The sequence below is a fragment of the Lynx rufus genome, unplaced genomic scaffold, assembly GCF_022079265.1.
Source record: "Lynx rufus isolate CCGP_SWC_20201006 ecotype Redwood Valley unplaced genomic scaffold, mLynRuf1.p SCAF_2, whole genome shotgun sequence".
In the NCBI taxonomy this organism is placed as follows: domain Eukaryota; kingdom Metazoa; phylum Chordata; class Mammalia; order Carnivora; family Felidae; genus Lynx; species Lynx rufus.
The window spans coordinates 100,213,889-100,233,359 of NW_025814834.1; positions in this window are offsets into that span (position 1 = coordinate 100,213,889).

Here is a 19,471-nt window from a genome sequence, read left to right on the forward strand (position 1 = left end):
TTGTCACATGTAAATTAGATACTTAAATATTAAATTATAGTTTCTGATAAAGAAATTTTGTTAACAATGCAATGCCACTGAGTGCTATTTTGCTCTTTTGGTGGAGAAGTCTTTTTTTAAAACACTTGGTCCTTTTACTTCTCTCTCTCAATGCAGAATCAATTCTCATTTTCATTGTAAAAGCAAAGAGCTGGATTATTTCATTCGCCAGTTCCTATTAGTATTCTGTGCCTGCCCACTTCATCTGTTACTGTTTAATTTAAATCCTTCTGGTGAGAATTAGAAATGAAATATTTTTTATTCATTGGCCAAAAAGTTCACCAACAGCAGTGTTTGCTATTTGAGTTGAAGGCACAAATGCATTAATTCCTGTGCTGTATTGACTTGCAGTAGTAAGTAACTGAGAGTGTAAAATAAACTTGACTGTCTGAAGTCAAATTTAAGTCATGAGAATATTAAATTTGGTGACTAAAATCACTTTGGTGACTTAAGGGATCTTCTCAGATGTCTGAAAGTCTGTAATCAAGCTTAGAAGTTCAGATAATTCTAGGCAGCGTGCTATGTTTTTGTGGTTTCTCTCAAATTCCTCAGGACAGGCTGGATATCATGACATTAGAACACCAGGAGGAAACTTAAAGATGTCACAGAACTGCTCAGTAACCCTCCTGTTTGTTTAAAGGATCAACTCCAAAATCTGGGTATTTGGAAACGTAGAGATTGTTTTTTAGATATTCGACTTTTCTTCTGGATGCTATGGTATTGTGTCTTCACTGCTCCGCTGAATTCAGTTTAAAATGGGAAAGGCTCACTTTTCTGAGAGACCCATTTCAGGTCTTTTTCAAGAATAGTAAACACATTTTTTAAAAAAAATAAGTTTTAATGTTTAAAAGGAAAGTTTTGCCTATTTTATTAAGATGGAAATTTCTTTTTAGGCTGATTTGAAGTCCAACTGAAGCTTTTTAATCAATATTTTAAATTTCAACCACTAGAGTTTTTTATGATGCAAATAATTATGTTGTCTGAAAGATGTGGTTTTATTGAATGTCTATTTGAGCAACATTTTAAAAGTATTTACCTTTTACTGTTCATCATTTCTCCTGTTTTATTACTATTATCAATGTTTATCTATTTTTCAATTAATTTAATACAGTTTCTAATGTGAAAGACATTTGTCTGGAACCCACTTTCACCTTAAAGGCTAAATGGACCTCCAGTGAAAACATACTGCTTAATAGGAAGGTGGACATTTTTCATCTCCCGTGATTCTTTGAGTTTTAATCACTGGGCTGCTTTAGAAAAGGGAGTGCTCACCGACATAGACACCAGTTATTAGAAGAATCATGTGACTGAACGTTCTCCTTGATACATTTGCCCTTGGTTACAATCCAACTATTTCACGTGTATTTGTGCATTCTATCTGCTTCCTAGAACTCCAGTAGCAGGCTTTTTAAGTGTGATTTGCCCCTTAAAGGTAAAAACCTCAAGACAAACTAAAAATTCTATAATAAAACAGGTAAGCAGTATCAAACCATCCACATACACACATAACCTTTCAAAACTATGTTTTTAAATTTTTTTTTAATGTTTATTTATTTTTGAGAGAGAGAGAGAGACAGAGCATGAGCGGGGGAGGGGCAGAGAGAGAGAGAGGGAGACACAGAATCGGAAGCAGGCTCCAGGCCCGGAGCGGTCAGCACAGAGCCCGACGCGGGGCTCGAACTCATGAGCCGTGAGATCATGACCCGAGCCCAAGTCGGACACCTAACCGACTGAGCAACCCAGGCACCCCTCAAAACTATTTTTAAAAGAGAAAAGTGTTGTTTCTGTTACTTTTTATGTTAATTGCCTCCACGGAGGTCTCTGATTCAACACCTAGACACTAAGGAGACCATGAGATTTTTTTGAATTTCCCTGGGAACTAAAGGAAGATACTCTTCAAAACGTGGGTCTTAGTTCACCCTGAGAGGGTGTCTTTTCTGATTGGATAGGAATCACCTTTGAGTGTCATGCACATTCCAGTTGTAAATCAACTAGAAAGAGGTGATGTGAACATCGGTCTTTACCATACAGGGGATTATTTAAGCCATTGTCCTCAAGTGGTGAGCTTTGAAACAGAAGAATCTGGGACTGAATTGCTCTCAAATTTCAAAGATCATGGAGGGAGCCTGGCCTGTATAAAGAATCACGTATGAAATACCTCCTCGTCTCTCCTCAAATGCTCTCACCACCTTCACATCGTACAGCACCCAGCAGTGCATAAATAAAACTTTCCCTTCGCTGCGTTCTCTTTCCCTTTCTGTCTGGCGATTCTCTGCCATAATATCAGCTCTCTACAGGAACCAACACTCTCATTCACTTACGCACTACAAATATACATCAGGATGTTCATACCCATACTCAAACCCGGTTAATGGAAGACAGGAGCGGTTGACTACATGTTCCCCATTTTCTTTCCTCAGATAGTCTGCATGGGCCTTACAAGGCCCCAAGGGACTCAGCTGCATACCTTTCTGTTTCCCATTTCCCCTATTCATCTCATCTCAGTCCCTCACTTGTATCTCCTAGAATCAGTTCTCAAAATAAAATACACACGCATCAGGCTGTACTCTGGGGGGAAACCTTTTGGCCCACAAGAGTATACCAATGTGAATACTACAGGATGAGCAAGTAAAATGAGAGTAAAGAGGTGCTTCCTTTTCAGGTTTGAATAGCTGTTTTTTTTAATGTTCGTTTTTGGGGGAGAGAGAGAAAGTGGGGCAGGGACAGAGAGAGAGGGAGACAGGATCCATAGCCAGCTCTGCACTGACAGCAGCAAGCCTGACATGGGGCCCAACCTCATAAACTGTGAGATCATGACTGGAGCTGAAGTTAGATGCTCAAATGACTGAGCCACCCAGGCACCCCTGGAACAAGCTGTTTCTACCTAAAATCTCCTGGATGCTAATACCAAGTATCAACTAAGTGTTCTACATTCATTATCAAATTAAACTTCTCAATGTGCCCTCAAGTATGTAAAATGATTCCCATTTTACAGATAAGGAAATGGGACTCTCAGAGGAGTATGTAAGGTGCCCACACTAATATAACTAATGAGTGAATAGCTGAAAACCTAGCTCCAGCCATTTGAGAAGCCTTTCTGCTCTATAGTACTCTTCAAGTAGGAGAGGTTTCATCTCAGAAAGGATTATGAGTATTTAAACATATAGTTCCAGATATCTTAAAGAATGATTTGATACAATAATACTGAAAGGTAATGATAGGCTAATGCACCACTCTAGCCATATTTGAAGCTACGTGGATTCACTGACGTCAAGAGGATGTATGTAATATTAAAGCATATTTTGTTTTTGATTGGAAATATGCAAGAATTATTCCCATCCATGGAAACCCTTGCCCAGAAGACAATGACCATATATCTAAGCTGTCATGAGTAAAATCCCTTGCTTGGACATTATGCCAAGAACATTCCAAAATCATTCCAAGAGACATTAAAAACATTATGTTGATCAAAGCACCCAGGCTTGTAAACACGAAAACCCTACCTAATCTTCAAATATTAAAACCCAGAAAGCACACTGCAACATTTAGAGCCATACCTGACATCCGCAATCCTCTTTATAATACGACTTAGGAAAACTGCATTACCTCCCATTTGTCTATCACTAGAAGAAATAGATGTTTTTGTTTTTACCACTGATCAGATCTGCTAGCAACAGTCATTCCATTGGGCAAATTTCCAGCAATTTTGGGAGAAAGAGTCTGTAAATTAAAAAATTTCCTTTCTCATCAAAGACAAGGCAGACAGATTAAAAAAAAACTCCTATCAAAGTACAATTTTGATTATTTTTCTTTTAGACTTCCAATTAAGTTTAAGATAGTCTGATACAAGCATTGTAGGCTTGTGGTACAGCAGCTTGGTTAAGAGAAAAGTCTCTGGGCTGATTCTCGCAATGTTCTCTATCAGACTTGGCACCATTTTAACTAAGTAATCTTTGGCATAAGTGAAGCTTAATAATACAGAAGTCCAAAAGAGTCAATAGAAGAGGAATTCATGTATGTTCAACATCTAGGCGCTCTGTCACATCATCTCAATGAATGCCCAAACCAACCATGTGAGACAAGTGCTGTTCTTGGAGGAAATCAACATTCAGAGAAGTTAAACAATTTTCCACAGGGTCACACAGTTATTAAACTGTTAATAAACCAGGATTGGAACACAGACCATGATGACCTCAAAACCTTCACATGTGATAACCCTATCTATGAATTTTTTAGCTGGTGAATTCTTAAGGTTCATCCTGCATATCTTCAGGTTGGGTTAAACTTTCAAGTCCCTCACTAGTCAGGGTCGCCACTTAGTATGCATCTGATTTCAAGTAAGGATGCAAACTTAAAAGTGGCTTAAATACCCGTGACCCAATATGTGGGCAGTTTGGGGACTAGCTGAGAGTTCCTTAGAAATGCAGACTCTCAGGCACCATCCTGGCCCTCCAAATCGGAAAGATTTGATGGTAACAAATCTCAAGTGATTTATATGCAGAGTAAAAGTTTGAGGGACGCTGGCTTAAAGAACAAGAACCTTTATATACTCACATCACAACAGAGCTAAAATTGGGTGCTCCTGGGGGACAGCTGAACAGATCAGTGTGGAAATCAAATCCCAGGCTCGTCCCACTTTGCCACTTCTCTAGCTTCCCTTTGTTATCTGGCTCCTTCATTAGCTTCTAGATAACCACAACTGCCCCAGCTGGTGTGTCCTTTCACAACAGTATCCCAGGCTAGATAGACAAAGAGTGACTATGGTTTTTATCAGGAAAGATGACTTTCTCCAGAAGTCTCCAGCAGAATTCCTTTCAAAACCTTCTGTCCAGGCCTTGGCCGCAAGCCCCTATTGTACGTAGGTATACAGGTGTGGCAGGTTAGGAAGTTACATATCTGAAATTGCCTTCCCCTTAGTGGGGTGCAAATAAGAATGTAAGAACAAGGACAATGGCTGCAAGGCAGGTGCTCAGTGTAGGACACAGAAGAAATAGGTAGATCCTACCAAAGGTGGTAAGAGCCTACTTGCCGATATTTTCACTACAGAGAGATCAAGACATTGAACAGTGAGGACCTGGGGTTTACACACACCCTTCGTTTGAAGGGATCTCACTTTTCCTCACAGAAATCCCCCCAAATCTGCCCCACCCTCTCTTCTGAAGAGTTGGTATGCTCCTTCCCTAGCTGACATTTTCTCTTTTCACCTTTGCTCTTCATTATCAACATGGTTTCTAGCGCAGGCAGGCAGTTTTGAAATTTGATTGCTGTGCTAGCAGTCCCATTTTGCAGGCTTTATTTGCTCTAACACGATTTATGATGCCTTGATTATCTCCGTATGGTCTGAATTGCTAGTCACACCATTAATTCTCCTGATTGATGGATTACATAAGGCATATTCCAATGGGAAAAGCAAAAGAAACACAGGTAACACAGCCTCCCCATTCACAAGCTCTTTTAATGGGAGTAATTGTCATTACACTCCAACTCTCTATCCCTTTAGGACACCATGTGTGACTTTTAATGATCTGTATGATGTAATTGGATTCTGAGCCTCTGGGGAGAACAAGTTGTAAATTCTCTTGCCCAGGATAAATGGAAAATTTCAACTTCAAGGTTGACTTCAAATCATGTAATAACGAAAAGACGTTTTGTGCCTACTATGCGGCAGGTACTGTGCTATTTGATACAGCATTAGGATCCCCACCCCCACCTTTTTGAACACTTAATTTAATTAACATGTCAAATGTATAAATGGCTATTTTCATTCAAATGTTATAGCTAAAGGAGTCATCATTTACTAAAAAGTATCAGCATATTCAATCATGGTTTGATTTTCACTGAGTCATTTATAATGCTCCCTTATGGCATACGCTAATCCCTTGGACCTGTTCCCTTTGAATAACTATCTCATAATGAATTTGTTTTTCCCAAGTCAAAAGGACTCCACAGTCCACTGTCGCACTGGCTAGCAGTGGGTCTGTACGCAGCTACCTATCCCACATCAATTTAGAGAAATTTGGAGTGAAGTCCTGCCATTTCCTAACAATTCTTTCTCAATTCAAATAACCCCTGAAAGAGGGACCGTGATTACAAAATTTTGGGTTAAGTTTAATTTTCTTATTTTGTGGCGTGTTAGATTTGTTTTAACTGAAGAATGCATAGCCTATAAAAACAAGTATTTCCACAGGATTAAAAATGATAAATAAAACGAAGTGCTGCCCCCAGCTCACTATCTGCCTTAGGATCTCAGTTCAGTCTTTCTCTAGCTTAGACGCAATACAAGTCATACACATTGTATTTTACCAACCTTCTTTTGGTATGCTTTCCTCTTTCCTCAAGCCCAGAAAACCATATAATTTGCCTGCTTTCCATTTGTTCCCAAATTGATAGGTATTAGTAAAAGAAGTTAAAAAGTTTGGTACATGAAATCTATGCCAAATAAAAAGTTTGGTATATGTTTAACTTCATCTGGACTCTGTATCTGTACAATATTTTGAAATTTAATTTAGTTTATCCTCATTTACTTCGTCAAATTCTATCTCCCAGTTATTTTGAATTCTTCTCAAAACCTAAATTCCCTCTCATTACTCTATGTCATTGAGCATAATGCCTCATTCATGTATACTTTTTAATGTGTGTGATTTATACTATACCCTAGTCTGTTTATAATTTGCTCAGGAAATAAAAGGTAATAACAGCTAACATTAACTCATTGCTTAGTCTGGGCCAGGACCCAGGGAAGCCACCTTGGCTCCTCTGGGCAACCCACCTGTCTTTACACTTTAGCAAATAATCTTAGCCCAACCTCAGCCCATGTGATTCACCTATGTATATCTATACATTATTCATTCTTTCCTAGAACAGAGAACTTCTGCACATCACAAAACAAAAACCAGACCCTTTACACAATGCCTGGGCACTAAGGGACCAGACCCCCTTGAGCAACCCCCAGGGCACTAAGGAACCTGACCCCCTTGCACAACCTCCGAGCACTAACATCTGTAGCTGGCACCATCGAGTCTGCACGTAATCAATAAATATTATGACCTTACTGATTAACTGCCCTAAATCCCTTTAAAAATCCCTGGGCCAGACAGAAACCTTGAAGTTGACCTTTGGAGAAGAGTCCCCCATTTCCCCAGGTGGCCCGCCTCGGCCTCCTGAATAAAGCTCATATTCCTTTCCCATCAAGACTCCCTCATGAGTAATGGCTTTTCTAGCAATAGGCAGCTGAACTTAAGTTTCGGTAACACCAGGATAAGCTCATTAACAGATTTATTTCACCTTTAAAGCAGCTGCGGGAATTAAGTACAATCACTATCCTAATTATTATATAAGGAAACTGTGAGCTTAATAAAGTTGAGTTACTGAAAGCCTATGGATTACTCAAGTAAGACTCACTGGTTAGTGCAATCAAAGAAAAAACATTAAAGAACTAAAGCTTTCTCACTCACATGAGGTCAAAAATGGGCAGGTGTCATATATATGGTTTTACTCTCACCTGTTATTGGAAACACGTGTCTCCAAGATGTAACCTCAAGGTTGAAGGAGACACCCAATAGCAGCTTTCAATTGCCATCTCTCAGAAGTGATACCCATCACACCTGCCTGTAGTCCGTTTTTCAGGATAGCTCTCAGGGTCCAACCTAATATCAAAGAGATTAGAAAATTCAGGGAGGCAAATGTAGAATTTAGGGAGTGCTAGCTATCACTGGCACAGTCCACAATTCTGAATAGGAGACATTTCATGTACTCCTTTGATTTCCCCCTTACACGGAGCACAACAGACCCCACCCCAAGAGACGTAATCCCAATCCTTTCCAGCATAGACTCCGCAATTTCTGGGAGGACAGGGCTGAAGACAGTGGTGTAGGAAGATCTGGCACTCACCTCTTCCCACGGACAAAACAAATTTACAACTACATATGCAGTAATTTTCTCGGGAAAAGACTTGACAACTGGTCCAAACAAAGCCTCCACAACAAAGGATAAAAGGGCAGCATCCAAAGCAGGTAGAAGAGGTAGGGTCTCACCAGAGAGACCCTCTAACAAACAGACAAAACACTTCAGGTGTAGCAATCCACAATCAGAAGGCAACTCCAAAATAAAAGACTTTTCCCTGGAAAGGAAGGGCTGTGTGCTTTATTTACATCAGGCACCCCAATCCCTAGATCCTACACAGGAGACATGAGCACCCAAACTCCTGGTTCTGAAGACAAAGGGGGATTCTCTATAGGAAAACCACAGGCTGTAGGGAAAGGAGAACCTCCTCTTAAAGGGCCCATGCAAGGACTCACTTGCCCCACGACCCAGCGCAAAAACACCTTTGAAAAGCTCCTGGAGAATATTTGAAGGAGACACACTTACTAATCTTAAAGTGTCTGCGGCGGAGATGGGAACTCGTTGGGACTCGCTCCAGCAACAGAGACACCAGAGGACGCCACAGTCCGGCGGATCTCGCCACACCAGAGGACGCCACAGTCCAGCGGATCTCGCTCAAACTTGCTAAGGCCAGGCTGACCTGCGTCCTTTGGAAATTCTCGGAACCTGTTAAGTGCCAGGGCGCATGCGCTGCAGAAGGTTCCCGTCGGCCTTGGAGCAGCCGCGCCTGCGATCAGAGTGAGTCCGTGTTTGTTATTAGTTACCGAACGAGTCCCACAGTGAGGTGTGGAGACGTTTACAATTTAAAACGGTCCACGACGGTGGACGAGGACCGGATAACCAAAATACATAGTGCCATTTGGAAAGGGACGTAGGGAGTAGGTCGGCTTCCAGAGTAGCATGGCTTCCCGAGCTTTCTTGCCTGATAGGAACCCAATTCCCTTCTTCAGTGTTACGCAGTTGCATGCTGTTTACATATTTTTAACATTAAAAAATATTAATGTATTTCTGTGGGGCTGGGTGGCTCAGTCCGTTAAGCATCGCTCTCGGTTTTCTCTCAGGTCACCAGCTCAGGGTTTGGTAAATTCCAGCCTCCCCATCCCCCGCCCCTTGTCGGGCTCTATGCTGGCAGCACAGAGCCTGCTTGGGATTCTCTGTCTCTCTGTCGCTCCCTCTCTGTGCTTCCCCTGCTTGCACACAGAAAATAAATAAACTTAAAAAAATTAATGTATTTCTTAAATCTACCTGTAAGCCGGTGTAAAGTCAGTAACTAAACCTAAATTATTATTATTATTTTTAAGTTTATTTCTATTTCTTTTGAGAGAGACAGCAAGCCGGGGAGGGGCAGAGAGAGGGAGGAAGACAGAATCCCAAGCAGGCTCCGTGATGTCAGGGCAGAGACCGACTCAGGGCTTGAACTCAAGAACTGTGAGATCATGACCTGAGCCAAAATCAAAAGCCAGCTGCTTAAATGACTGAGTCACTCAGGTGCCCGAAACCTAAATTCTTTTTAAAGCATAGTTTAAGAATGTGCACAATCTTTGGAGGAATAGGGTACCAGAACTTCTTTACCTGTCACTCAAAATATAGGTAGCTAATTTAAGACCATCTGTAGCAATAGAAGACTATGTCCCTTAATCTGAGCTTCATTTTTGTCTATTGAAAAGAAAGATTTTAATCCTGACACTTTCCCTTTATGATCAATAAACTGTGACTTTTTGAATCCCAAGACCCAGATACATAGACTCTATGACCTTCTACTTAAATTTCTTTTTGAATGAACTCTAATTCATAAAACCATACAAATGATGTTTTAAAGTGTATAATCCCTGGGGCTCCTGGCTGGCTCAGTCAGAGGAGCCTGTGACTCTTGATCTCAGGGTCATGAGTTCGACTCCCACATTGGGTGTAGAGATTACTCAAATAAATAAACCAAAGAAATAAAAGTGTACAATCAAATGGTTTGTAGTCTATACACAAAGTTATGCAAATATTATTTTCAGAACATTTCTGCCATCCCAGAAAGAAACCTTATATCCTAACCTTATGCCCCATGTCTACTTTTCCTTAGCCCCTGACAAGCACTAATCAGTTTTCTTTCTCTACGGACCTGCCTATTCTGGAATTTTAATGTAAATGGAATCATACAATATGTGGACTTTAGTGTTTGGCTTCTTTCATTTAGCATAATCCATGTTGTAGCATGTATCAATACTTCAATTTTTTTTTGGTGGCTGAGCAATAACCCATTAAGTGGATATACCACATTTTCTTAATCCACTCATCAGTTGGTAGACATTTGGCATTTTGTCACTTTGGGGCTATTATGAATAACGTTACTATAAATAATCTAGTTTTTGTGTGGACAGGTTTTCAACTCTGCTGGCTATGCACCTAGGAGGGGAGTTATTGGTCATATGAGAACTGGTTTAGTTTGTGAGGAACTTCCAAACTGGTTTCCAATATGGCTGCACTATTTTACATTACTAACCAGTAATGTGAAAGGGTCCAGTTTCTCCACATCCTGAAAATGCTAGGTTTTTTTTTTTTTTATTGTTAAACATCCTAGTGCGTGTGAAGTATCTTGTAGTTTTGATTGGAATTTACCTAATGCCTAATGGTATTGAGGATCTTTTCATTTACTTACTAGTCATTTGTCTGTCTTCTTTAGAGAAATATCCAATCAAAATGGTTGCCACTTTTTAATTGTGTTATTTTTTAAGAGTCTTTCAATATTCTGATACTGGTTTCTTATCAGATATACAATTTGCAGATAATTTCTCCCCTTATGTGGGTCTTTAATATAAGATATTGTCTCTTTATGCTCTTCTAAATTTTATATCAACTTTGCTTGATCCATCTGTTCATTAAGTATCCCAAAGTTTGAAATTCTACATCTCTTCCTTCTTAATTAAAAAATTTTTGTAAAGAAAAAAAAGTTTCTATAAAGAAAATTTAATGCCACCAAACTTTTTCCTACAGTACACGTGGGAAAAGCAGGACAAATGCCTGAGTTTTCCCTTCTACTTAAACATTTTCAAGATGATTAATTGATTTCCTATCATTCTCCAAATTTACCAAGAAATTATTTTAATTTTAAAAAATTGTTAGAAACTTACAAATTTAAACACGTAGTGTGGCTTTTAATCCTTTGAAGTTATTATCCAAACTGATGCTTTACAGCATGCCTGTCTGAGTTGATCTTTAAGTTTGTTCCTGAGTCCTTTTGTTATAATCCAGGTAGTTTGTGATAGCTTCTTTTCTTTGTGTTATGCCCAAATATTCTGTACTTTCTTTGTATTTCTTTCCCCTAACTTGGAGCTCTCGTTCTTTACAGTGAAATTGAATTTGTACATTATGATTTGAACAGAAGTGCTCAATGCTACTAGGTTGATCATTATTTCTAGGCTTTTTCAGTGGACAGAGTGAGAAAATTCAAAAAAAAATGCTATCCACTGGGTACCCATTTAATAAAACTAATTATTCATTTATTTTAACCTATAAATCAACATTAGAGTCTCAGGGAAAACATGCCAACCTTGCCACTAATGATAAGATTAGTAAATCATATTTAGTTTATTTTTTCAGTTTTTTCAATCCTTGGAGTATAGAGATGAATTAATGTATTTAAAAATCATTTAAAGGAAAAAAAGTCCTTTGTTTTTAAAACTTTCTTTTTCTTTTAATATTTATTCTTGAGACAGAGAGAGAGAGAGAGAGAGAGAGGGGCAGAGATTGAGAGTGCAAGCAGGGGAGAGGCAGAGAGAGAGGGAGATACAGAATCAGAAGCAGGCACCAGCTCTAGGCTCCAGGCTCGAGCTGTCAGCACAGAGCCTGATGCAGGGCTCGAACTCAGGAAACTGAGGAACCTTGAGATCATGACCTAAGCTGAAATTGGACGCTTAACCGACTGAGCCGCTTAGGTGCTCCCCCAAAATTCCTTTATACACTTGTTCTTTGTACTCATATAAAGTTAGAATTATTGGTTTTATTTTTCTTTAAATATTTAATCTCTGCTTATTACACTGAACTTCATTGTATAATAATATAACATACTTGCATGATTAAAAATTAAATACATATAAAAAGAAATAAAAACTAGGTCTTACTCTTCTTCACTCTACTCATTCTCTCCCCATACATACCACTGAAAATATGGATTATGTATTCATTTTAGCAGTATGATTTAAAAAATATGCATAGATTGATACTAATCTCTATCTTCTTAAATAAACAGTAACATATTAAGACACATTTCTCCACTTAAATTTTTCACTCAACAATAAATCCTGGTGATCACTCTGTAGGATTATCAGGATGTATTCCTTATGCTTCATTACTGGTGCATATTGCAATCATGTAATAGTGGTAATACCCACTATTTGGAGGCATTGTATTAAATTTATAAATTAACTTCAGGAGAATATCTTTATAATGTTGATCCTCCCTAAGAAAGAACACAGCATGTTTGGATTTATGTTTCATTCAGAAGTATTTTGTAGTTTAGCTCATATGAATTTACACATCTCATATTAACCTAGATACTTTCATCTATTTTTCTGTTCGTGTTTGTTATACGATATAATTTCTTCTCTTAGAATTTGTTTCTCTTTGTATCCATGAAGGTTATTGATTTTTCTATGTTGTCTTCTGAAGCAGCTACTTTACAGAATTCACTTAACTTTTAGATAAGTTTATCTTAATTCCTTTAGGAGGTTATCAGATATATATTATCATATGCAAATAGAGGCACTTTTATTTCTTTTTCTGTTTTTATGCCTCTTATTGCTTTCACTAGCCTGTTTGCATTTGCTGAAAATATGGGACATCCCTTTTTATTTATTTATTATTATTATTATTATTATTAACGTTTGTTTCTTTGTGAAGGAAAGAGAGAGACAGAACTTCAAGGGGGAGGGGCAGAGAAAGAGAGAGACAGAATCAGAAGCAGGCTCCAGGCTGTGAGCTGTTAGTAAAGCTAACAGCTGTTTCCTTATTAAGAGAGAGGATAACTATTGGGTTGAGATATTTTATTGAGTTATTTAGCTTATGTGGGTATCGAATTTTGTCATATATCGTGATGGTACCTATTGAGAGGATCATTTTTTTTCTTCTAAGATAGTTTAATATGAATTGTGAATAGATTTCCTAATACTGAGTGCCCTTGCAACAGTGGTGTAATGCTATATAAGTTTTAAATAGAATATTAAATTCTCTTTACTAATATTTTATTTAAGCTTTTTGTATTGGTATTTAAAAGGGAGTTTGGTATAAAGTTTTCTTTCATGGCTGTGATTTTTTCCCCCTGGTTTTTAATCAATGTTATGCTTGTTTCATAAAGGAATTGTGGACATTTTTACTTAGTGTTTCCATGTTCTGGAATGATTTAAGTAGCATTGACAATGACAATTGACAACCTTAAAAGGTTTTTTTTTGTTGTTGTTGTTGTTTTAGTTTCTTACGAACATCTCAGCCATAGATCACATTTGCTTTTTATTTGTATGAGTGTGTATGTGCATGTGTGTGTGTGGGGGTGTCTTTATTTATAGTCATCTTGGTCTCTAGTCTTACTGTCTCCAATTTGACTCAAATCTTTATTACCAGTGATTTTTAAAATTCTTTCATGTAGGAGTTAACATTTATTTGAATATATTTGTTCAGAGTAGCTTATTTTTTGTTGTCATTTTGTTTTTCTTTCCATAATTTTGAACAGCACAAAGTATCTTTTCTGATTTTGTGTGTTTGTCTTTTCTTGTTTTTGAAATTAAATTATCTATGAGATTTTAGTTTGCTTGTCCCTCCAAAAAATAATATTTCCATTTGTTCTGTTGTTTTCCTGTTTTCTAACTTATTAATGTATCCTTTTATCTTATTACCTTATTCTTTGTACTTTATTTCTGTGGACTTTATTCTTCTTCTTCAACTTTTGGGTTTAATGTTTTATTCATTTTTGTTTGGTTTTAATGCTGAGATTTTTCCTTTACTAAGTACTTTTGATCTATCTCATTGCTTCTGTGTCATGTCTTATTATTATCAGTAAATTTCAAATTTTTAATTTATTCTTGGATGACAAATGAATTGTCAAATAGAATATGTATGGTTTTTTATTATTATTATTATTACAGTGGAAAAGACTTGTTTTAAAATAAAATCTGGTGTTATTACACAGTAGTGATAGAACACTATTTAAATTACATGTTTTGAAATATGGGATATTCCTCGTAGCCTGAGATATGGTCATTTGGTAATATTTGTCTAATGAGTGTTCATTATGCGTTTTGAAAAGAAAGTTTAATTTCTAGAACTGGAGTTCACTGGATAATATATTATATATATATTATTGGCCCTTAAAAAGTCTTAATTTGTAGCCAGTGATTAACATTTGTCCTTCTTGGTAGAGAGGTGAGCAGTGGGGGCGGGGGTACCTTTAAAAAATACAGTCCTGTTTTTGGCAAATAGGGAGAGAACAGAGAGCTTTTCGTGTATCTGTTTCTTGTCACCTGCTTTCAGCTCAAAATAATCCTTACATCAAAGTGACATATTTTTGGGTAATATATTCTGCTACCCTACAGCTGTTAAGTTTTTTATATTATCACTAATATTTTGTCCACTTCATCTGTCTTCAGTTGAGAGAGATGTGTTAGAGTCTCCTACTATCAGTCTGTATTCTATATCTATTTTTTCTTACACCCTATAATATCTGCTTTATAAAAGCTGCTAGGTTATCTGGAGCCTGGATGTCTAAACAGTTTTCTACTTTTATAATTAAAGTTTCATTTCTGAAATTAGTTTTAATTTTTTAAACTTACCTAAATTCTTCCAGTATACTCTTTCAAATTACTCTTTTTCTCCAACCACCTCATTTTAAGTTTATCTAATATATGCTATTATTTTGATTCTTATAGTATTCTCTTAATTTCTCAGAATTTATTTTAAAATATTTTATAGTAGCTTTAATCTACTTTGTTATAATTTTCTTATATTCTTCTAGTATCAGCACTAACTAGTTTTAGAATATTTCCATGTAAATGCTTGGCAACAAACAGAAGTAGTGCTGATTACATATATATTATAATTCACCCAAGAATAACCACATTAACATTTTACTGCTGATGCAAAATCAGTGGGGTTGGGCAGTATAAGTGCTAGCATTTAGCAAACAATCAAAGCAGTGACACTAAATAGAACTAGTAGGCACTGCACTCTTCATTGTCATATACTTACAGGAAAACAAAACAAAACAACCAAACCAGTGTCACTTAAAAATGTTTCTGATGAAGCAATGAAAAAATATTAACCTTATTAAATGTCAACCAACAAGGACATGTCTTTTTAATATTTGGTGTGATTAAATAAGCAATATGCATAAAGCACTTTTCCTGCATACCAAAGTATGATGGTTGTCTTGAGGAAAGGTATTTTTTTGTGTGCCATTGTGTGATTTGAAAGCTGAACTAGTTATTTTTCTAGTGAAACACCATTTTTACATGAAACAAAAAATTACCGACTGATAAATTATGTTTATTCAGACTTGGATTTTTGAAAGAAATATTTTTGAAAATTAACAAATTCAGGCTATAATTTTGAGAAAAAGCTGATTGTTATCTGTAAAAAATCTGTACTTTCAAATGAACATTAAAATTTAGGAAGGGGCACCTGGGTGGCTCAGTGGGTGGAGCATCTGACTTCAGCTCAGGTCATGATCTCAGTTTGTGAGTTCGAGCCCCACGTCAGGCTCTGTGCTGACAGCTCAGAGCCTTGGAGCCTGCTTTGGATTCTGTGTCTCCCTCGCTCTCTCTGTCCCTCCCCTGCTCATGCTCTATTTCTCTCTCTCTCAAATATAAATAAACATTAAAAATTTTTTTAAAAAAATTAGGAAAACGTAGTTATCTTACACCATGATCTTGACAGCTTTTCAACATTTATGAATTTTAGGGTGAGATTATTAAGAATGTGATTTTTCATATCATATGATAAAATATAAAAATATTTGCAAGAATTGCCTAATTTAGTGGATCAGTATTTCCACAATGGCCAGTTAATGATGATACAAAGTCATGCATCAATTGCAAGTAGACCCCAACAGTTTCTCATATTTTGGGGGCTTTGTCCTGAAAGGAAATTTTAGTGGATCATTTTAAGAGTTCAGAGATCCCCAATTACTCTAGCACCATTTGACTTTACCTCTCAGCAGTCGATTTCCCCATTCACTGGAGGCTTGAAGCCACTTTCCATTGTCTGCAGCTGTTGTCACATTGCGTCTTTAAGCTCTCCAAACTCTCTTCTCCTTCCTTCTGTACTACTGCTAGTACAACACAGGTTTTTTATTGTTGTTTTTTTTGCTCCACTTATATTTTAGGGACCATGGATGTGCTTGGTCACTTAATTTTGTTCTAGATGCTGTGCTTACTGTTTTTGCTGTCTTGACACTTATATTTACTTTTGTGCAAATGTTCAGGGACATTCTAAAACTATGTTACTGCCATCCTCTCAAAATTCTCCTGCCCGAAGTAACATGAATTAGAATTAATAATAATATTAATAATAACAACAACAACTCTTGATATGGGACTCTGCTGCTTGATGTCAGTGATGATGTATTGATAGCCCAAACTCCATTTGCTAAAACTAGGGCTAATATTTAACTGGTAATTACTACAGTCATAAATGATGTGTGCTCTTTTTCTCAAGACAAAGATCTGACTTCAGTTAGCATGTTTTGGGGCGCCTGGGTGGCTCAGTTGGTTAAGTGTCAGACTTGGGCGCAGGTCATGATCTCCTGGTTCTTGAGTTCGATCCCTTCATTGGGCTCTGAGCCTAGAGCCTGCTTCTGATTCTGTGTCCCCCTCTCTGCCCTTTCTCAACACATACTCTGTCTCTCTCTCTCAAAAGTAAATAAACATTAAAAAAATAAATATATGGTTAGCATGCCTTGCTTGTGATTAAATATTTTCATTATTCCTGTAAAAAAGTATAAATGTATATATTTTATTTATTTAGGTAAATGTAAACCTCAGAAAGACATGAAAAGAGACTGGATAAAGGAATTGGAAGGGACCTGATTTTTTGCCCTCTGCAAATGAATATTTTCTTCCATTATTAATAAGATGAAATTGTTATTAGAACTTTTCCTCTTCAACAAATTTTTATATGCAAGCAGAAATAGTTCAAAAAAGAAATAGCATTATCTAATCACATATTACAAAAGAACTACTCAATTTGTAGCATAAATCTTAAACTGTGAGAGCATATTTTTCCCCAGAGCTCAAAAGAAAACTTAAATATGCAAACACAATCTGTGCGATCCTTGAGTAAAGACATCATCTTTATACATCGTTGAACCCCTGAGATGTAGTAGAAATTGACATTCAGAAGGTACTCCATAAAGATGTTTTGATTTTCTGAAATGAGAGGCCTACTTGAATTAGTGAAAACTACATTCAAACACATATGCTGAAAATATGATTTATAATTTCATGTGCAGTTGAACATTTAGAAATGGAGTAAAATTTGTGATTTGCAGCAGGAGGGCCTTATCCCACTTCTTAAATATGTCACTGAAAATGCAGTTGAGCGCATTGATTGACTGTATGTGAAGAGTAGATTCCCTATTTTCCTAGTTTCCAAATGGAACACATTAGTCTGAAAAATATGACTTACTATGTGAGCAATCTTTCTTTTGAAAAATAGATCAATGAAACCACAGAATTTACATAAACCGATGAGGTATCAAAGGTAATCATTTAAGTCCAAGTTGTTATAGAACGAAGATTCATCATTATGAATCTAAAATATTGAAAGAAAAAAATGAGTAAATATCACTAGTAACTTTTAACTGAGGGTGTATCTTATTTAATTTATGTTTTATGTGTATATTCATATCTCTAAATGTTTAAATATGAACCAAGTGTGAATGCAAGCAAGAAAGGAAGCAAGCAATTTCCAAGAAAAATACCATGGCTGTAAGGAAACCATTTCAGTCAGAAGTAAGAAATTTCCGTATGGAAAAGGGTTCTTAAAGGAAAGGATAGAGATTGAAGACAAAGCAGCAAAAATTAGCCATGAATGAAATTGCACGTAAGAGATCTCAGAAATTGACTAGACATACACTTAAAACTGATTGAAAAATAAGTAAATAAATAAATAAATATAGGCCAAAATCTATGGTTGATCATATTCCTTGACCAACTTTCAGCGTATCTCCACAAAATGTTACCTGAAAATGGTCTTTTCCATTCACTTTTATTTCTTAACAGAAACCATTTCAATTACCACATTTTTAAATTAAAATGTAATATTTTCAAGTATAAATATGACTATATTTAATTATATTTGCCAAATATTTACAAATAGATATCTTAGGAGAATAGTTTTTTGGAGGAGATTAGAATTTTACCTTAAATACATGTTTCTCAATACGGGTAAGATTTTTCTCTTTCTCTTTTTTTAAAGAAATTTTTTTTAATGCTTATTTATTTTTGGGAGAGAGAGAGAGAGAGAAAGACAGAGAGAGAGAACATGAGTGGAGGAGGGGCAGAAGGAGAGGGAGACACAGAATCTGAACCAGGCTCCAAGCTTTAAGCTGTCAGCACAGAGCCAGACACAGGGCTTGAACTCATTAGCCATGGGATCATGACCTTAGATCATGACACTTAACTGACTGAGCCACACAGTCTTTCTCTTATAAGATTAATTCACTTTGGTATTATTTAAACTCTGTATTTTATATTTTAGGGGAGGTAAAGAACCTTCTTTCTCTATTCTTCTAGGTTCTCTGTCTGGGACCCTGCAAATTAGATTGACTAAAGACAGATTAACGAGAGAAAAGCAAGCCCTTTATTAACACATGTGGTTCACAAATGTACAGGAGAAACTCAGTGATGAATAACTCAAAGGGGTGGTTAGAATTTGGAATTACATAGCATTTTAACAAAGAACAACAGATTTGTAGACAAATGACAATACGTAAGAAAAGGGCTTCATATTTCCAAGAGACACAAACCATAGGAAAGTAAATATATAGGGACACTGATGGAAAATAAGGGCTGTTTAACAAGGTTTATTATATAGATTCCTCTTAACGTCTTTTATGGACTGGTAAGATTCACCAGTGACTAGAGCCTAAGCCTGCTTTGATGCAAATTGAAGATGAGGTGGGGTGGGCAGAAAGCTGTTTTTGCTTCTTTGTGGTCTTCAGCTCAAAATAATTTTTTGCCAAAGTGACATATTTTGGGTGACATATTCTGGTCTTCTACAGAAGTGCTTTTGGATAGATAAACCAAGGCCAAAATTACCTCTTTTACCTATTAGAGTAATTAATACAAAGACAGCTTACTGGCATGGACAATGTAAATTCATGAGCTGGAATGTCCAAAGAGGATCATGAGTGTGTAGAAACCTTTTAGGAGCATGTGGGGAAGAGTGTTTAGTGTCCTGAAAGGTGGATTCGTCTTCCATCTGTACTCCAACCATCTCTGTGATCTTGCCAAGTTATATCAACCAATATTAACATGAGTGCTTATTGTCCTTGAACTTGTGGTGAATAAAATGA